This window comes from Bombus pyrosoma, linkage group LG9, assembly GCF_014825855.1.
Source record: "Bombus pyrosoma isolate SC7728 linkage group LG9, ASM1482585v1, whole genome shotgun sequence".
Lineage (NCBI taxonomy): Eukaryota > Metazoa > Arthropoda > Insecta > Hymenoptera > Apidae > Bombus > Bombus pyrosoma.
The window spans coordinates 11,404,057-11,422,797 of record NC_057778.1 but is presented as its reverse complement, the minus strand read 5'-3'; the positions used below and the strand labels follow the sequence as shown (position 1 = coordinate 11,422,797).

At 39.6% G+C, this 18,741-nt stretch overlaps 1 long non-coding RNA gene across 1 annotated transcript in view; it reads right to left on the bottom strand.

Moving 5' to 3' along the window:
• LOC122570634 overlaps positions 1-18,741 on the bottom strand; it is a 175,058-nt gene that overhangs the window by 146,204 nt on the left and 10,113 nt on the right. The gene's annotated exons all lie outside the window — the stretch shown is intronic.

Here is an 18,741-nt window from a genome sequence, read left to right as displayed (position 1 = left end):
ATAAAAAGGAAATTCAATTTTTCAACGACGAAAGCATTGACCGAAGAAAATAGGAAAAGAATTGAACGAAGATGAGGAACAATGATTACCGCTCGTTCTGCAAGAAGATGGCATCGTCGAACGAGTCTGAAAAAGCGAACCCGAGTGCAGAGTGTACTGGACTGTTGCCAGAGAGTGTGCATCGCTCGAGATGATAAGTCTTTTGCGGATGGAAAAAGTCGCGCTGCTACGGCTTGGTAGATTAATCAAAGCAGAAATTCCGAGCGTCGAGCGACCACCGACAAAGCATATTCCCTCCTAAGAATGGATCGTTTCCGGTTCCGCTCTCTTTATGGTACATTGCGGCTCAGCGATGTATTAAGATTACTTAATCAATAAAACCAGGCACGGAAAACTAATTCGTTTTTCACCGCCGGTTCAAACGCGATTATCCTTTCTTCCTCTATGGTTACCAACCATCGGAAATGCCGGACAATTTTTTACGTTCTCCTTTTGTCTCGAAAAGCGATCGCAGCGACGGCTAAGCAGAGTCGAGTTACGCGACTTTCGTATTGTAATTTACGAAGAACATCATATTCGAAGACTCTTCGTGGCAAGCAAATTCGATGAAAATTTATAATTCAATTTCAAAGAAGTTGCATTTATATAGTTGCGGCTCTCTTTCGTTTTGAAAAATAGTTTGGTGTATCGAAAAAGAAATTTTTGTAAACTCCTACGTTCTTCGAATAACGATTAAATCCAGATACGTCCTCCTGCGAAATATTCCGCTTTTTTCTGCCGATTTCTTTCTTTCTTTCTTCAGAAAAATTTCTGTCGCGTCTCTTTTCGAAAACTGTATATCGGTGAACAGGGTTCAGCCCCGTCGATAATAATCGAGAGGGTGATCGCAGATATCGAGTGTCGATGTTTGGTCACTTAACTGTGACTAACGGCCTGCTAACCGGCGTTTAAGCGAGCTTCTGTTTGTTTAACACGTGTTTAACCATTTCGTGCACGCGTCTTGTACAAACACGTACCTCGACTTCTCGTTCCCAAAGGAAGGCGCGTTCGTCCCATGGCAAACATCGAGACAGAAACGGGGAAACGTTCTAAGAAGACGCGTAGGTGAACCTTAATAGATTCCAGGGCGTAATTATAAATTATCATCGTTGGACTTTATGTTTCATTAAGCTAGAAGCTGGAGAAATTGCTTTATCAAATTTATCGTTCCCTTCGATCTTATCCCATGATTGCACGTTAAAATCCAAGAAATCTGCGACACAGCAGATCTGTCGTTTTTCCAACCGTGGAAACATCTGCTAACGCGATAGGACTGTTGAATGGCTCCAAAGGACGATCAACGCCCCTGTAACATGCAAACTCGCGTAAATCAACGTCGACAAGGAGAGAAAAACAAGGTGGAGAAGGGAGAGAGAAGCGGAAAAAGTTGTAGCAGCTTCTTTCTCACCCGTTTAAGCAGATTTAGCCGCGAAACCAGGAAACGTTTAAGAGGGTGAACACCCTTGCGAGGGAGCTCGGTGCAAAGTAGTCGAGTTTAAAGGACAAAAAAAGGAAAAAACATCTCCTTCGGTAAAGCCGATACAAATTTTTCTCTCCATCCTTACTGAATGGAACTCTATTGTACAGCTTGGTACTAGGATTTTAGAAGAGGGGAATCGATATATTTCTCTATTGTAACGATCTATTTATTTTCTTTCTGTTGTAGATCATTCAGTTACAAAATTTATTTAGGACGTTTTATACAGCGTTTGATGTAACAACGATCTCTTTCTATCTCTTCAAACTGAAATATCTGTGTAAATTATTTCTGACAAACTATCGTTGCTGATTAAAATTCCTACATTTCCAGAGAAATCATTTCCAATCAAAACGAAAGATATTCCTGAAACGTGTTTGCCTTAGCAAAATTGATATCTTAGTTCTGACTGCTGATATACGTTGTTCGTGGTAGAATAACGAGTTGGTGCAATTTTCTAATCTCACGAAACGAAGACGTCTCTTCTCACGGCTATGTCCACATAACGTCAACACCTCGGTAAATCGTCGTTAATAGGCGTATCAGGATCGCGTGTGATTTAAGGTCGGCCTGTAATCGCGATTAAAGGTCCGTATCGGGGAATACGCGAGCCCGACCACCACCAGCCGGAACACCCTAATTTCGCGGCGGTGCGTCCACTGACCCTCCCACGCCCCATTAGGGTCGTTTGGCGCCGTGACAATGGGACGCACACGCGTTCCACCCATTAACCGATGGTTACGCCGATACACGGACACGGGAATCACCGGCTATGACGACAGAGTGTCACTCTGTCACCATGTTTCCCGCGATCTTATCGCTTTCCTCTTCCCCATCTTCTTTAATACAAACGATGGTTGAAAATTTCGCGATGTACGCGTATGAAACGTCGTTTCTTCAAAGTTTTGAAATTTAATGGTCCCAAATTGCTTATCGCGCTTTGTTCTATAGTCCGTCGTCGGTTTCACCTTGGAGACGAAGAAATTTTCTGTGCAGGGTGTTTCGCTCATCCCGAATCGCTTAGTATTTTAGTCGTTTTTATGGACGAAAGTTGGTTGATTCGCAACGATCGCTATGATCCGTGACTTTTCTTTCAAAGTTGTATCTTCTTTCGAGTGTTCCAGATCATTGGCATTTCATGTTCGGGAACTTTTAAATCTAGGATTGATCATTCTTACGAATGTGAGGTAACGAGACTGGTGGATCGTTAGAAAAATATAATAAATTTCCAAAGTCTGGAGGTTACTTTGAAATTCGGCGAGATTCGAAGAATTACCAGGGTTGCTATGTGTAATTTTTAATTGTTGCAACAAAATCGATCCATTTAAATAGACGATTTCATCGATTTGCAAAAGCGAGTGCTACCCTAACGGGCAGTTTTCGTTTATCCGAGTTTGCTCGCATTTGGAAACCTCGTGTCCACGTTTAACAGGCTTATTCATGGAACATCGAACCGCGTATTGTATCTTAATTCGAGTAAACGTCGGCTTACGACGAGAATAGCGTTCACTGTGTAGCCAGATTTCGGCGAAGGAATATTCGAGCGATATCGAGCGGCAAATCAATGCACGCGCTAACGCCTCGCTTCAATGCCGTGTTTTCACGGATTTCCGATGGACAGAAATCCCGCAGGATAATCTTTACCCCCTGGTAGAGTTCCTTTAAGCCCGTTTAATGGTGCACCATGCGATTTTTCGTAGAAATCTGCGAGATATCGTTGCAAGCACGAACTCATCTTCCAAATTCAATTAATTAAAGACAACATTTCCTAAGAAAACATCTGACTCTTCAAATTTATCTTCGAACGACGCGTAAATCTTCCAAGACGATCATCTGTATCTATTTGCTCTCGAGACGAGGCTCCTGTATCTTTTGTTACGTGAATCTCAGCGCGTTTCAACACGGTGTGCGTTTGTGTTTCCAAGCTGACGTGCACACTGCACACGCACGGCTATGGTACGTGTGTGCACAGGGGGGGTTCGTGCAACGAAGGGGTGGAAACGAGCCCTGAATGCTCACCTGGGCAAAGGCGTGGCTTTCGCGACAGTGGTCGATAGCGCTGCTACGACGCACACCCCTCCCCAACTTTCTAGAGGAAAAAAGAAAATCGCTGGCACAGAGAGGGAGAGAAGGTGGTGGAAACCCGAGGACTCGGTAATCGGGGCTCTGATAAGAGCTTCTGTCACGATTCTTTCGAGAAACGTCGCTTGATCAGCCGCTTTTCAACATGATGATTATACGTTATTACCTTTTCGACGCGCGAGCAGCAACGAGAAGATGATAGGACGAAGAATAGAACGATGATGTATCAATAAAGTCGAAGAGTAGAAAGTTTGTCAGCAACCGTAAGTTGGTGGGAATTACAAGAATCGCTGGAAACACGTTCTATCCTTAAAAGCATTCCCTTATATTATGATATAATATTTTAACTTTATCTGCTACTTGTTTATTTCGAGCAATAAGTTATCGTTGCTAGTAAAATGCAAGTAACACATTATCCTGTGCGAGAAGCAAGAAAGATGCTACGTCTACCGAAGAGATAGCAAAGATTCTAAATAAGCAAAATATGAAATATATCCGAAAGGCCACTCCACACGACTTCACGTTGGAGTTTATAATCGGCGATTCACGAAAACCGAAAACAAAAGGAGGCTATGTGTTAGGATGGGAGAGTGGAGAATTTGAACGAGCAAAAATGGGAAGAATTGTGGCCACGATAAAGAGAAGAAACGATAGGAAATCCACTAAACCTCGGTCGTGATATATTTTTACGATGGTGACCATCGGTTGGCTTCGATCCAACCGCGATATCGTTAACAACCTCACTGTCGCGGCTCGATTTTCTCGTAACCACGATACGTGTCTCTCCGTTCCAGTTTCCACCCTGTTTTCAAGACTATTTTCGTGGCTGAAGGTATTCGTGGGTAAAGAGAAAAAATATCGAGAGATTGATTCGAAGTGACGGAATTATTCAAGAGGTTTTATCGTATCGATGATGTTAAATTCCGTGATATTGCGAGCCGAGAGTCGCGAAGGCGTTTAAAGTGCAACAGGCGTATTTCAGAGAATAAATGCAACCTGCTGTTGTAAAGTAATTAGACGTTAAGGAGGTGCTTTCTTCGAGCATTTAAGATCTCGCTGAGGAGCCGACGCGACGGTGAAAGCTTCCGACGAACGTAAAATAGGCAACGGTTGAACCATCGTTTCAAAGAAAATCCATATCGAGGAAGAGCAGAGATATTTTTGACAGAGTTAAGGGAGTCGAAATTTCGTTACTTAGTCGTGAGATTTTTCAATCTCCTCTGCAATTTTTAATTGTATTTATTTCAAATGTGAATCTTTTAAATGGCTAGAATTATTAGTTGCTTGTTCTTTGAAATTTCACTTGAATCGTTTTACTTTTATCGCGAATTAAATGCTCTCTTTATGTAAATAGATTCGTAGTATAATTAGACATAGCAAAATGTATTAACCGTGTCTCGAAGGACTGCAGTCAAGCTTTTTAAAGAGTTCAAACTTAACCTTCGATTCTTTGCGTAATATGTATACAAAATATGAAAGATAATATTCAGCAAAAATATTATCCAGCTAATTATACCTCGCGTGCCCTTACAGAGGGTTGGGCGGGTTCTTTCACGGAGATCCGACGTAAACACACTGTGTCAGCGTTATGCCAGGCAAAGTGCTAGTTTGTGTTACCGGATGCTACGTAATAGCCAACATGGAAGTTCGTCCTATATCCATCCATTGTCTCGAAAGCAACGGAGGTGGTGCAAACTATCATTTCCTCTCTTCAAGCAATTTCGAACTTTTTCCACCACCCGGTATAGATTAATCGGATAAATTTGAAATATTCTCCGCCGTGGAACTCGATTCGCTGAATCATCGACTATTTATATCATCGAAGAATCTCTATATTTCGAAATAGATCTTTAAGTTAGGTCTTTCGTAGTTTGTTCAAATTTCAAACTTACTCAACAACCCACCACCTCGTCTCGATTATCATCGAAAAGCAAAGAAATTGTTCCAGTCGATTAAGATTTATTTCCATCTGTTTAAAGATTTACTTCGATCAATTTGAAGTGTTTGAACTTACTTCGATGATATAAATCGCGTTAAAAAAGATAAAGAAAGAAGGAAAGATGGTACCTAAATCCTATTCGTTATTTAATACCACGATTGCTGCATCGTTTTCAGGCACGTCAGGTAAAATTCGACATCCTCGTTGGATGGAAGAGGCGTGCGTGTCACTGGCACACGGGTACGAAGAGTAGCCTAACATGACCACAATTACACGGCCAGGGAAAATGGTCCACGGTAGGCGCGACAATTGGCCGGATGTTTCCCATTGTGATGGGCGGCGTGCCACACAGTATTATCCACGGGTTTAGGGGAACGTGTGATGAAAAGCGACGATTCCGAAGGGAAATGCCATTTAAACGCGCAAAATTTCCGCATTGTCGGTTACGCGCGTCGATTGACGCGTACCCTTCTCAGCGACGTAAATTTTGCTAAGTAGGATACGATATTGCTACGATCGACGTAGAAAAGTCGGCTGCGAGAGGGAGGAAGAAGGAAGGGAAATGATTCTTGTAGATTCTTTTTACAGAAGAAGCCTCTTTTAGGCGCTAGTTTCTCGTTGAATAGATACTACAAGGAAAAAAGGAATTGAACAGTGAAAATAGAGTCTGTTGTTGAAGAACGAGACTGATAGAAGAACGAGAGGATGAATTTATAATAGAAAATAAATTAAAATAAATAAAGGTATAAGTATAAGCATAATGTACAAATACAATGTACAAGTATAATGTACAAATATAATGTACAAATATAATGTACAAGTATAATGTACGAATATAATGTACAAATATAATATACAAGTATAATGTACAAGTATAATGTACAAATATAATGTACAATTATAATGTACAAATATAATTTACAAATATAATGTACAAGTATAATGTACAAATATAATGTACAAGTATAATGTACAAATATAATGTACAAATATAATGTACAAGTATAATGTACAAATATAATGTACAAATATAATGTACAAATATAAAGTACAAATATAATGTACAAATATAATGTACAAGTATAATGTACAAGTATAATGTACAAATATAATATACAAATATAATGTACAAGTATAATGTACAAATATAATGTACAAATATAATGTACAAATATAATATACAAATATAATGTACAAGTATAATGTACAAATATAATGTATAAATATAATATAGAAGTATAATGTACAAGTATAATGTATAAGTATAATGTATAAGTTTATGCTGATCCAGATCCTTACTCTTTTAGTGTTACAATACAATGGAAAAATAGAGAGCATGTTGATATATTTACTGCAAAAGGACATTACCAAAAAAGTTAAGTTTATAGCTTTAGCCAGAGGCTACAGGGAACATAAATAGAAATCTATTTATTAGTTCCTTTGTTCCTGTACCTTGTAACCAAAAACATAATGTAGAGATGTAGATGTAGATGTAACCCAGAACATAAATAAAGATGTAGAGTTTCTCTTGAAGTAGTTACATCAACAATAGTAAATGAAAAAAAGTCGGAATATTAATAAAAATATGCGATATTGATAGGAGAATTTGATGCTGTGTTTGTAACGTTTATTGCACGGCGTTTATATCGATGGTCATGGCCAACCTACCCTATGCGAGCATACTAACATGACAAAACTATTAGGCGATTTTAAAGAAGGAGTTTAAAGGCCATTTCGACAGTGGTTCACCATGATTTTCATACGATTCGAGCTTAATTTTCTCGGTACCATAGAATCATGTAGTCGACCAAGCAGCAAATTGACAACAACTGGTTTTATGTTTTCATTTGGAAAAGTGCACCCCTCGCAATCAGCCCCAAAGTCGTATTGGACTTTATTGATATCTCCCCTTGGACAATAACTGAGACAATTTCGGAGGGACAAAAAGTAAGAATAGCTTTAAACGAAGAAGTATTTCGGTTACAGCGATAAAGGCTGCGTTATCTTCGAAATTCCGCGAGATTCTGATATCCTTGTCAACGTCTTTACCGCGTTGTGCGATCATTCGTTCAGTGAAATATCTAAAATTGTCTTCGACAAGAATAGAAGTTTTTTCAAAAGAAGTTTAAGCCGTTTCAATTTAATTATGGGATTTTAAATATAAATATAGAATATCCCTTGGACCAGACTAATCCAAGTAAAAAGTAATAAATTTACTAAACTCGGTAAATTTATTCCTACGCTTGATTAAAAAAATAATTGAGAAACCTGTACACGTGCACGTAAGATTTACAAAAACATTGAAGCGAAGTTTTAAAATAAACGCAAAATGTACGTACATGGATCGTGAAACATAAAATCAACGTCGTATTTCCTCCGCTAAATTCCTCCAAACCTTCCACCATATTAAACACACCTTCCCTTCGTGTATCAATTTACAATATTCCATTTTCGAACCAATATCCTTGCGTCAGTTCCGGTCTTAAAACTCGTACAAAGTGGCTTACCTCTCCACGAAGATGCTGTGTACCTAGGCCAAGGTTCCTCCACTTTCTCCCTCACCAACCCTCTTCCCTGTCTCGTCAAACGTTTCGAAGGGGGCAAAAGTCGGTCGGGACGATAAATCAGAAATCTTTTGGCCAGCTGGTGAGTGCGTTGCAAGGCCGGTTGCGTGTCGTCCGCATTGTCGTTGCCGCGATCGTTTAAATCCATTTAAGGGTGTCGTAATGGTAAAACCTGGCGAGGGGTAGAAAGAGGAGGACCCTGCGAAGGGTACAGATTTCTACGACTCGACAGCGAGAAAAAAGGACGAACCGTGTGCACCGACGAGGCGTGTCCCGTGCTTCCGTCGCCTCTCTCGATCTCGTGTGCTCTCCATTTCTGCTTTTTTTCTATCCTTGCCCCCTTTTAGCCCCCTATTTTCCGCTTTTCGAACGAGAGATCGATGGTCCACGAGTATTCACGAAATTTGTTCGCCGCTATAGATGACATCGGTCATTGTGGCGTGTGTGTGCGTGCCTCGAGGGACGAACGAGTTTCATCTTTAAATGTTTGTTCAGTGATTTGAGTATTTAACAAGATCGATTAACAGAGGATCGTGAAACTGCGCGGAGATAGTTCGTCTCTGACTGAAATAAAACAACACGTAAAAAATAGAAAATCGTTGAAGGAGGGAATTATCCTATCAAAAAGAATGGCGATTCAAATGCGAGTGAGATGATTCGCTTTCCTCGCGATGTAACATAAACATCGTAGAATTTTTAAGAGCGTCCGATCGATGGCTGGAAGACAGTCAAAGCGAAAATCCAGGAAATAAACGCAATTTCTCTAGTTCCAAATCGTTTAGAAACTAAGAGAAGCTACGCTGCAAGAATAAAAAAAGGAACATAGGAGAATATCGGTGAAGATATTGGCGAATTTTTTGGGAACTCCATTCCGCTATGTAAATAGAAAAGGTGTGTTCTCCGTAGAAGCCAGTTCGACCACCCTTGTAACGTCGTGCTCACGGGGTGAGCACACCCCCGAAACGTCACAGGCTAATTGATATAAACGCAGCGAGTAATATACTTGTCATAGAGGCGAGACCCGTGGCTGTGCCGAAAAAAGGGTCGAAACAGAGAGGTAGAGAGAGAGAGAGAGAGAGAGAGAGAGAGAGAGAGAGAGAGAGAGGAGGATTGTATAGATTGGGGCTTAGAAGCCTTGATCCTGGATTACGTTAGTCGATATTAGACTCGTCGCGGTGATGTTGGACGATCACCATTAACATATGAATAGGAGAACTGAATGCGTGCGGCTACACACGCAAATACGTTTGTACGTGGCAGGATCGAATCTTTATTGGTTAACGCGGGCTTAATATCCTGACGAAAATTTGCTTCGCTAGATGTTATTTTACACGCACATACGACCACGAAGTCGTACGATGTTTCGGAGTTTTTCGAAACGAGAATCTTTATTAAAAATGTTTTTTCTGAAGAAAATTTATTCCGTTCCGCGAAAGTATTCTTAGAGAATGAAAATTAGTTGATTCGTAGTGCATTTAAATATCATTACTCTCGGATGAAGGTATCGTGGCAAATTTTCTAAAAATTCTGTAGCAAAGGTTCGATGGAAATAACACAATTATTTTCAGGATTTCCTCCCTTTTATGCAAACTTTACAATTTTTAGACGAACGCGAGGAGGATATTACTATCAGGAATTTTGCTAGAGATTTGTCAGAGTTAACGCGTTTGCCAGATATTCGTCGATTGAAAAGCGAAAGTACTAAACCTGCGTGTGTAGGCTACGGGTTAAAGCTCTGGCTCATCGATTAACCGTGTTGCACACAGTCATCTGAAATAATACGAGACGACGTCGATAGGAAAATTAAGGGAAGCCATAAACGAGACGCGAAAGGAGGATTGAAGGGGTATTAAGCCAAATATATCGTTGACAGTTAGAATCTGTTTACAAGATCGTTCAATAAAGCGAACGAAACGTGTCTCGAACGATAAGAACGCAGTAAACCTATCGCTATTACGGTCAATATAGGAAAGCATTATACGAACACGGAACGTTTCTAAAGTATTTCTTCTTAACGAAATTAATTCGTTTAAACTTCGTTTCCAAGGAATAAGAAGTATCTGTAGACAAACTTCACAGATAATGGAATATTTAACCACTTGCCACACTTTTACGAGTCTGAGTCCTGATGAGAGTTTTGAGCCAAACCTGAATATCACGAGTTTCGTTCGTAGTCTTAAAATCTCGGGCCAAATATGAAAAAATATGCTGTCTTTTTTCTAAACATAAACGCTGTCTACGCACTCGGTTGCACGATATCATGTTCAAATGCCGACACTCTGTCTCCGTTTCCCGACCATTCGGGCGCAACGTTTGAGCCCGGATTCTTCCGAGTTAAATGGTATGGCAAGGGGTTAACGCTAATGAAACCTGTGTTGCGGCGCGAGTAAATACTTAGTACAGGAATTAGCCAACTATCATAGGCGAAAATCGAAAGTGAAGTCACAAGCATAAAGGCAAAAATACGTGGGGCATGGTTTTCGGCTATATTCCGGGGCGGAATAATGTCGTCAAATAATGTAGACAACTACGGTCGGCAGGATAATCCTCGGAAGACACGTATACCTGAAACGAGAAGGGCAAGCGAGAGGGAGAGAGGGAAAGAGAGAGATAAAGCCGATATTGTCTTAGCGAGTTTCGAACGCTTGCCAGGGGTTCACCCTCAAACCAACCCCATAAACGTATTCATGGCCGGTGTATGGTAGGGAGATGACCTCCATGGGGTTCCTGGTTAACGTCACGAAATCACGCCGTTGTCGATATGAGAAGCCTCGACTCTACCTAATAAAGATTGATGACATTTAATTAAACGCTCGATGAAAATGGTACGCGCGTGAGGGTGAGAAGGGACAATGGGTGCTTAACGAGGACCTTTTTTAAATCGACCACCGTCGATTAGGACGCCTGGTACACGAGCCACCGTCTAGAATTGTCGAAAAGGCTGGCACGTAAATCTTTATTAGAGAAAAGTGAGGATGGTTGAACCTCTGAGGAGGAAAATGTAGTCGCGAGATAGGCGATAAATTTGTAGACCGTTTTCTTGCAAATTCCTCTCTATAGCGCTTTCTTTCATAAATTCATCCTAAAGCGATATCCTTCCGAACAACATAAAATTTCAGGCGCCGTTACCATAGATGGTGTTTGAAAATCGTAACATTTGGCGCTATTCGCGAACGCATCAATAGAATTACCGAGCACAAGCAACGCTCTTAGAAATAGATCATGCACCGACTTTTGAATAGATAGAGGCGTCCTCGGGGAAACACCTTCGTTCCAAGTGTCGAACGTATTAAGGTCGGTTTAGAAAACTGTGTGGAAAGGTGCGAGTGACTCGCGCCCTTTTGTTACTCGGCATCTGCCCATTGACAATGGTAATGGGCGTGAAATTTCGAAAATCGCTGTTGGTTCCAAAGTTGACTCGACTGCTGCGAAGGCCTCACGGCAATGGGAACGCTGACAAATTTTGGTTTATGACGATCAAGACGACCAGCTGGTCTAAAATCGTACTAGAGAAATTTCGTCTATTTTGGAGAGATCTTTGCGCTATCGGAGACACCTTTCATCGTTGGATTTTATGTTACGAATCGACAAATTCCAGTTGCAATTATTTCTTGCGTAGAAATTAACGATAAAAGGTAGTTACATAATAAAATTCGCGACATGTTCGATCGGAATTTCTAAGGAAAAGGAATTTTTCTGTGTATAATATTAGTGATTTGTGTAAAACACTCCTCTTTTTCTAAATAAAGAACACAAATTTCTCCTTGTAATACCTGTTTGCTCGACCACCTCGAAAAGCCGATTTCTTCGTCGTCGTGTATCGAAAGAAAATTTCTTCCGATCCTGAAACGATCGCGTAATTTCGCTGTTAAAAGCGGACAGAGGAGGATTCTTTCTCGAAGAGGAATTTTTTCAGCTGCGATTGTAAACGTTATAGGGACACGTTATAGAAACGTGTTCGGGAGAGAACACACGGCGAACGTTAGCAAAGGGGGGCGTTGTCGCGTGAAATCGTATCTACCCAAAATATTTGTACTTTTCGTGAATCGTCCATTGTGGCTAGGCATAGGATGCACAGGGTGCCCGACGCCACCTTACAATGGCCCGTGGCCACAAAATTTTTATGAATGAGCGTGTAAACCCAACCGGTAGCCCACCCAAATCGCTTAAATATCTTTGAATGAAGCACAATTTTATGGACGTTGGTAACTTACTGAAAGTAGTAATTAAGAATCAAGGAAACGACTTTTGCAATTTTTCTTACCAAGAACGAATAAACTCTGGAGATTTCAAATATCAAATACGTGCTTTATAATAGCTTTGAAATATTTTTGCTAAACCGAGTGAGATATTCCATAGTGTTCGCTCTCTAACGAAAAGAAGAAAAAAGAAAACGAGACAGCCACTGCATTTACTCGACGTAAATATTCAGAAACCAATTACCACCCTTTGATCCAAATGTATACATGGAATTGTCGGAAAATAAAGTTTGATAAAAACGTAAAATTTCGTATTTGTAGCAACGATTCTTACTGCAGTCAACATCAACTAACGACATAATAGGATCGTGCTTTGTTCCATCAAGCTACCCTCTAAACGCTAGAAAACGAGAAATGTAGAACACGTTTAAATGTACCTGGAGGACCACGAGAGCGGAGAACGTGTGTAATAGCTGGTGGTAGAGAAGGTTTCGAGGATGGCATAGAAGCAGAAAGAACGAGGTGGGTTACTGCGCAAGAAACACAGGACCGGTGAGCAGAGACCGGTGGGCGCATGATCCTCCTGAGACTCGTAAGGTGAGGAGAACAGCTAATAAGGCGTATCAGTTACCAAGGAGACGAGGTCTCCTTAACGGCGAAGAAGAATGGCGGACGAAAGGCAAGAAGAGGAATCCCGAGGGCTCGCCGCTTGGAAAACTCATAAGTTTCAATTTAGCCGGGGATCAGCGTCCTCCGACGGGCTTTACGGGCTAAGCGTCGCGCCTTATATTGATTTTCACACATTTCGACCTTCTCCGTGAAAACTTCCTGCCTTTTGGAGAACAAATACCATGATGGAGAACAGGAGACGCGGAGGAGAGAGGCGTTTCGATATTTGATATTTAAGTTCGACTAACGTATTAGCTTGTGAAATTTCAACGCCAATACTATGGAACAGTTTTACGTTTATTTCGTATACGTCGCACAAAAACACTTTGAAATTTCATTAGACTTCTCACTGTAATCAGATAAGATCGTTATAATTATATTGGATAAATTTGAATGAAATTGGATCGATGTGAAACAGCATACAAGAATTGCAAGATAATTTTACGTAAATGACTCAGTAGTGGCATCATAGAAGTATCATACGAGTATTTGTACGATTTACCATAGTGGGAATTGATTCCAGGATAGGGGCATACGTAAAATTAGACGCGTTGGCGGACACGTAACACGGACACTATGCACAGCGTGTTTGTTTTATTGCAATGCACAAGGAACGACTCCACGATCCGCGATGCGAACACCTTCGTCATGAGTACAATTTTAACTAACCGTCTCATTCAACGATTTTCGCAATTCGACGACACCCACGCGGCGAATCCCTAGAGGTGATTTTTAACTTTTATCACTGCGCCTTGATCTTCGACAAGGTGAAATCTGTTGTTTGCTAAATATTCCTCTATAAACTTGTATCTTACGGTTAATAACTTCTTTTATGAACACCCTTTGCTGCTATGTATGACGATAATCGACAAAGCGTTCGGAAACGTTTAAGATAGTAGCAACGTGGAAATTAGCTAACTCTACTGTGACGTTAAGAGACCTTGAAATATTTCAAGGTTACCTATATATAAATCATGGAATTATATTTGTCTTTCCTTCTGTATCCAACGGAGCAAAGTGATGAAAATTGAAACTTGAGATTGTTTTCTTCCTCTACCGGACAAATTATACAAGTGTTTTTATAATACAATTTTTAAAAGGGTGAGGAATACAACTCCGAAAGTATTGTGTCATTTAGAAAAAATCGTCTTCTCTTCTGTATCTAACCGAGCAAAGTGATGGAAATTGAAACTTGAGATTGTTTTCTTCCTCTACCGGACAAATTGTGCAAGTGTTCTTATAATACAACTTTTAAAGGGGGTGAAAAGTACAACTTTAAAAGTATTGTATTATTTATAAAAAATCTTTTATTCTGTATCTAACCGAGCAAAGTGATGGAAATTGAAACTTGAGATTGTTTTCTTCCTCTACCGGACAAATTGTGCAAGTGTTCTTATAATACAACTTTTAATAGGATGAAAAGTACAACTCCAGAAGTATCGTTTAGAGAAAAGCTATCGAGTGGAATGTATTAACGAAGAGAAACAGGATAAAGTGCAAATTATCCTACGGTTGGTGAATAATTATTTTCGATCGTTTCTCTAGCCATTACGCTCGGCATGAATATCGTCGATGATAAAAAATAAGAATGAATACACATGCTCGTTATCCAGGGTGGTGAAAATGAGATTATTTTAGATGCGAAAAGAAAAGCGAGGAAAGGACGCGTTTAAAATGCTACGGAACGAGAGAAGGACAAATCGCAAGGTGAAAGAATATTAAAAGCCCCGAGTTATTAACGGATCGAACGAAATGTTCACCCTATACATAATGACAAGGATGTGGGTGCTGCGAAACGTGGACGTCTAAATTTGAAACGTGAGCTGGGAATTAGGTCAAGCAGTGAGAATTAGGCTTAACGTTTATGGTTCCACTCGTCTGTGATTTTGTCAAGAAATCGAAATTAATTGTTGTAAATAGATATAGAAAGGAGGGGAATTGAGAATTCGCTGATCAACGACGAAGGACAGAAATTCCTTTCTCCGACATTTCCCAAGAAACTGGTACTTTGAAATTTTACGGATTTCAAATGATTTTCAAACGAACGGATAAATATATAACGGAATTTACGTTTCCATAACAATTCACGACTGACGATCGATTTAGAACGTTAGAAGAAAAGTTGAAATTCATCAAATTTCTAAACGCAGATCTTTTAACGAAACTTTCAAATTTTCCAAATCGTTGCTTGCCCATCCGTGCTTACTTTATCGAAAAGCAAACGTAACAAAGAACCGAAAAACTCCAACGAATTTGATATACAGGCCATTCTAATCCCCACCTGTGAAGGACTAATTATCCTTTAAATGTATTTAAGGAATTTGTCCAGTTTAAAAATTGAATAAATCTCAGCAAGTAAACGATATTTATGTTTTTACATCCTCTTTGAATGATTTCGTGGTTCAAGTTAATCTTGCAACCACCCTTTACCATCCCTTAGCCTCTCACCAGTTTTCAAGAGGATTTTCTGTAGTCACGCGATAGAAATTAAAGCTACAGGAACCGGAAATAGAGAATATGCTAAGCTTTCCATTGCATTTTCGCATGTCTCATAAACATAAACCTCAATTTCCTACTACTTAATTATCGATCAAAGATAACTTTTCTCGTACTATTCGATACTTTACGAATAAGTATCGATCATCTTTTTTTTTTTCGATATATCACAGGCCAAAAACCAACTGACGATTAGGCTAGTTTTGAACAATTGAATAATAATTGATCGTTGTACGTGTAATAACTACATTGTTAAAACTATATTGTCATAGTTTTCTAAATTCTAACTTTCGCAATCGTCCTTCTTCTACTATATTACCGTGTACCAGTAACCGGTATGTATTACTACTGTGCCAACAGGAAATCTTTTTCTATTGTGCAACCTAAAATGGCTACTGTAATTTACCTCTTGACGAAACCAGCAGAGCTTATCGCTCTTTGTATAATTTCGTTGTAACTAAAGGTTGTTGCATTCTTCGTCGAACAGAACAAAATTTCTAACGAACGGCATGTTAAGATATCTCTGATACAGGCGAAAACGTTATTTTCCAGCCGATACGAAAATTATTCCAAACTTTAATGTTACTGCGAAACGTTGCTTAATTGCTAAGCCAAATGTTGATAACGTTATGAATAATCGTGTGAATGAAATGAATATTTTGTCACATTATAGAAGATCCTAGATTCCGATCGATAACTATAGCATGTTCCATAACAAGCTATGGTAGATGCAAAGAAAAATATAAAATTCAACGAAATAGTGGTAACATTTTTAAATCTAAAAATTCGATAAAAATTCCTACAATAAGAGGGTAATAAATCTTTTCCAGATAAGTATGACGATTAATTGGAAAGGCATCGACTGACGTGTAACGGTAGAAACGCGTCATGGGGGTCTATCAACATCACGCAGGTCAGTCTGGCCGTGGCCGAATTGGAAATAAATACGCTTCATCCGAATCTGTATCGCTGGGTCGATCGGTACAGGCAACAAAAATAAAGTTACATTTAGAGTACCCGGTATATACGTGCTAGGAGGTCGCCGCGAATGACCGAAGAGTGCCAAATCTGAAAGATCAGCTTTCTTCCATCCTTCTTACCAGTTAGAGTCCGAAAATCTCTTCTGTTGAATATTTGTTAACGTCAGAACGCTACTGCATTTTAAACTGCATGTTTCGGGATAATTGTCCATAGTTTAGTCTAAGCTATATGTTTCGAAATAGCCGATGAGTAACACGGTAAACTATAAAATTCTTTGTTCGTCTTTAACATCCAGCTCGCTTCTTCGAATCTCTCGGAATCGTAAAAATCCGACGTCTCCTTTAAATTAAACCGCCTTATGGCAAATTCACAATGCATCGGGAGCAATTGTAAATTGTAAATTGTAAAATTGCTGTCGGCAGCAACTATGCGACAGGAAAATTCCGTTATTTGCCACCTATTTTCACTGGTGAGAACGCGCTTACAATGGCGTCATCGCATTCATCACGCGATCGTATTTTCGTGTCCAGCGAGATACGATTTAAAGAACGTCCGAACGTCACTAGGACGTATTTAAACAGATGTATTTGCGCCGGTGTTGAGGATAAATCCGTTAGTCGATTGCTCGCCCCTAGTTTCGACTTGATAAATCCTTAACAATGGCAGACGATTAATTTCAGACAGGATTAAGGAGATTTGCCACGAAAGGTGAACGTAGGATGGAAAACAAGGAAATACGATCGTAACTGATCGCGGTACTTGATTATTCTCATCTCAGGCTATGCGATCCTTGAACCGTAATCGAATTTCAATTGCGAAATTGGATAAAGATATCTTGAAGAGTTTGCGGAAAATCGAACGGAGGTGGAGATGACTAAACATTTTCTTCGTAAACGAAGATCAAAGGTCACAAGTGACATCATAAAGCTTGATCAACAATCTTTCCTACTCGTTTCTTCCAATATCCTCCCTTCTCGTCTTTCTATTCATTTTTTTCGATTCTATTTGATATTTGGTACAATTATCAAGTAAGGAATTCCCTTAAAATTCCACGCTGAACGCTGTGGTTAAATTTAAACAAACCATAGTCAAGACTAGCGTTGTCAAACACGACAATGGTCCTTTGTACTAAACCAAACACGCGTTTCTAAATCGAAAATGTTCCAGGAAAGAGGAACCGAAAGATACCACAAATTCACGAGTGAGTATCGATCGATTTAACTGTACAAATTGTAAAATCAACGCGAAACAGGACAGAGAGAATCGAAAATCAGAAAGCCATTTAAATGGAAACAGGTCGAGAGCCAGCTGATTACGTTTTTATCCAAGGAAAGTCACGAATATGTGTGAAGACGGTGTTCTATCGCATCGTTACGTATCTCGTAATATATTTACGGACGAGCACACGAGCAATGACATTTTCGCGACAAATATACACGTGACTGCAGCCTTGGAGAAGGCCTCACATCGAGCACCCGAGTATCGAGTATTGCCAATGTCAATTTGGCTTGACGCTTGTCAGCAGGTAGGTATGATTGAGTTTGACACGGTCGGTTTGCTCGAAAACGAGAAAGAATAGCTAAACGGTGGCCAGTTCTTGAAATACAAAGACTGTCAAATTGCAGAAATCGAGTGTTACAAAATCGTATTTCTGAATCGATCACTTTCGACATTTCCGCGAATATTTCGACAAAAGAGCCATTAATCGTGTAATTTCGAGACGATTGACCATAGTTTTCTGGGAAGCGACAAATTAATAGGTAAAGATCGTCAAATATAATAAGAAGCTGCAAACAGCATTTCTAGGTATTTGTAACGTAGGGCGGATCCGTAATTTTCTTTGGATTATTTACGTTTGTGCAAGTTAAAGATATTACACACTACATTCTTTCATATAGTTAAGGGATAAGGGTAGAATATTGTTCCCTCTACAAGGGTTTTCTTAATATGGTAACGAGATATTAGCGATTTTTGTCATTAGCATATATCGGTAGTGTAAAATTGATCATCGTCTAATTAGACGATGACTCACGATCAAATGCTCAGACGATTATTTATGATTAGAATGTCTCATGATCTGTTACCGCGAATATGATGTCATTTTGTTTATCACACAATCTATATTATTATTTACGTTCAGTCTCATGATCGGTTAACATAAATACGACGTTATTCTACGTGTAAAATTTAGATTAGGTCTTATTCTGAGAATATTATTTATTGATATTAATCGGATAATTTTTAGAGAGTTAGTTATTCTTTAACGCTATTACATTCAATTGGATTATTTAAGTT